Here is a 3,237-nt window from a genome sequence, read left to right on the forward strand (position 1 = left end):
AATCCTAGAGCTAACGCAGTCAATGGAGGGGATGTTATGATGCGAGAAAATGGGGAAACATCTGCAGAAATGAATAAGTATCCAGCATCTAGAATTGTGGGAAGCAGCAAGGAATCCATTTTTAACATTAAGGGTTTCACAAAGGATCAGTGCCAAAGACTGATTGAGATGTTTTCAGCTGTGCAACATGGTGATCAGCCAGAAGAAGAACACAAAGCAAACATGGCTGGTATTTCAGATTTTTTTAAAGCATATACTTGCCATCTAACTAAATTCGAGTCTAGTCCCTGGATCATAGATACAGGGGCATCTCATCACATGACTTTTGATAAATCACTTTTTCACAATCTTAAGTCACTGCCACATCACATTTCTGTTACATTACCCAATTCTTACAAGGTCACAGTGAAGTACATGGGAGACATCATTCTCACACCTCATATCACTTTGACTAATGTATTTTTTGTTCCTTCTTTCAAGCATAATTTATTCTCTGTGGGACAGTTTGTTTTTGAGACTGAACTTGGCATTTTATTCACTAAAAGTGGTTGTTACATACAGGGCCATTCAACACAGAGGAAGCAGATTTTTGGTGAAGCTGCTGCAGGTCTCTACTTACTGAAAAATGACACTTCTATTGTCAAGCCAAATTCATCCAAGCCTATAAGTTCTACAGTTGTTGAGTCTAGTTTGTCTTCAAATAAATGTCCTAATGTGTCTAGTGTCATGTCTAGTTCTCCTATTATGTCGAATGTTGAGTCTAGTTGTCCTGGTGAGTCCAATATTGAATCTGATGGATGTAATCCTTTACCTATCGATGAAATGAATTCTGTTTCTGAAATTTCTGATTCTTGCAAGCTTTGGCATTTTAGACTAGGACATCTTCCTTATGATTCAATAAAGAAAATTACTGGAATCTCTATCAATACACATAAAACAAATAAAATTCCCTGTGACATATGTGCAATGGCAAGACAATCTAAACTTCCTTTCCCTAAAAGTCACATTTCCACACAAAATTGTTTTGACATGATTCACATAGACACTTGGGGACCTTACAAGACTCAGACTTATAAAGGCGAAAGATATTTCTTGACCATAGTAGATGATTATTCTAGGACAACATGGACTTTTCTTTTGTCTACAAAATCAAATGCTTTTCCTATTTTGAAGTCTTTTCTGGCCTATGTAGAACGACAGTTTGGAAGAAAAGTTAAGGTCATTAGGTCTGATAATGCCTATGAATTAGGATCTGGGAACTTACCTACTGATTTTTTCAACACTCAAGGAATTGTACATCAAACTTCCTGTGTTGCTACCCCACAACAAAATGGGGTAGCTGAAAGAAAACACAGACACTTGTTGGAGATTTGTAGAGGCCTTATGTACCAGTCTCATGTCAGTCCTAAATACTGGGGGGAAGCCCTTCTCACAGCCACACATCTTATCAATCTTATGCCTTCTAAAGTTCTCAATAACCAAACACCCTATGAGGTTTTTTTCAAAAAACCCCCATCTTATACACATCTAAAGGCTTTTGGGTGCTTATGTTTTGTGTCTACTTTGAGTGCAAATAGAGATAAACTGTCCCCTAGAGCAGTACCAGGGATTTTTCTTGGGTATCCGTTTGGAAAGAAGGTTACAAAATTCTGAGTCTTCTTAACAGGCAAATTATAATAAGTAGGAATGTGAAGTTCTATGAATTCATTTTTCCATTTGCTCATTCAACTTCACTGTCTAAAATGTTCCCAGGGTCTTTCAAAAATGATGAACCTATTATACTTGATCACTTATCACCACCTTCACCTTTCCCTTATCCAACCATTCCTACACCTCAATCTCCCAGTCTTATTTCCCCTGGATCTTTAATTTCTGTCTCATCTCCAGCTTCAAACCATAGTCCTAATTCCACTCATACACCTTACACAGCTTCTCCCTCTTTGGAACCTCACTCACCTCTAATTCCTCAATCCTCTGTCCAGGTTCCCATGGAAGTGTTACCACCAGTAGAAGACCTGCGCAGATCCACTAGAAGATCTGTATTTCCTTCTCGTTTGTCTGATTATATATGTGACTCTGCTTTTTCAATTATTTCTCCTAACCCTCCTATTTCTCCTATCCATGCTTTTTCTTATGCTTTGTTGAGCAATCACAATCACAACATCATTCACTCTGTTGAGCAAATCAAAGAACCTAAGACTTACCATGAGGCAGTTCTTCACCCTGGATGGAGATTGGCAATGGAAACTGAGCTTCAAGCACTTGTCCTAAATTCCACTTGGGAAGTGGTCACTTTGCCTCTAGGAAAGAAGCCTCTTCCCTGCAAGTGGGTATATAAAGTAAAGCTAAAATCAGATGGGAGTTTGGAAAGGTTAAAGGCACGTCTAGTCGTCAGGGGGGACATAAAACGTGAAGGAATTGATTACACAGAAACATACTCACCTGTAGTGAAGATGACTACCATTCGGTGCATCCTTGTTGTCGCAGTGAAAAATTCCTGGCCTTTGTTCCAGTTGGATGTCAACAACGCGTTCTTACATGGAGATTTAGATGAAGAAGTCTTTATGAAATTCCCTCCGGGTTTGTCTCCACCATTTCCGCATCAAGTATGCCGTTTGAGGAAATCCCTCTATGGACTTAAGCAGGCCTCCCGCCAATGGTATGCTCGATTATCCTCAGCTCTGGGTACTCGAGGATTTTCTTCATCACTAAATGATTATTCACTCTTCTTCAAAGTCTCTGGTTCTCTAATCACCATTTTGGCGGTTTATGTGGACGATATTCTGTTAACAGGCAACAATCAACAAGAAATTCATGACCTTAAGGTTTTTCTCAACACTGAGTTTCGTATAAAGGATTTGGGAATTGCTAGTTATTTTCTGGGTATGGAACTTTTGCACATACCAGGTGGTTTGATATTAACCCAACGCAAGTTCACGCTTGATCTCCTCAAAGAATATCCCAACCTTCACCCTCGAGCAGTCTCCACTCCCATGGATCCCTCTCTTAAACTCACTCACGAATCGGGTGAATTACTATCAAATCCAACTGCTTACCGACGTTTATTGGGCCAATTGAACTTCTTAACCCATACTCGTCCTGACCTCGCCTATACCGTGCAAACTTTGAGCCAATACATGCAAAGTCCTCGTTCTGGGCATCTTCAAGCTGCTTTTCACACGTTACGATATTTACAACGAGATCCTGGTCTTGGTCTTTTTATGAACTCTTCACAAT

Source organism: Lycium barbarum, chromosome 7, assembly GCF_019175385.1.
Source record: "Lycium barbarum isolate Lr01 chromosome 7, ASM1917538v2, whole genome shotgun sequence".
Taxonomy (NCBI): domain Eukaryota; kingdom Viridiplantae; phylum Streptophyta; class Magnoliopsida; order Solanales; family Solanaceae; genus Lycium; species Lycium barbarum.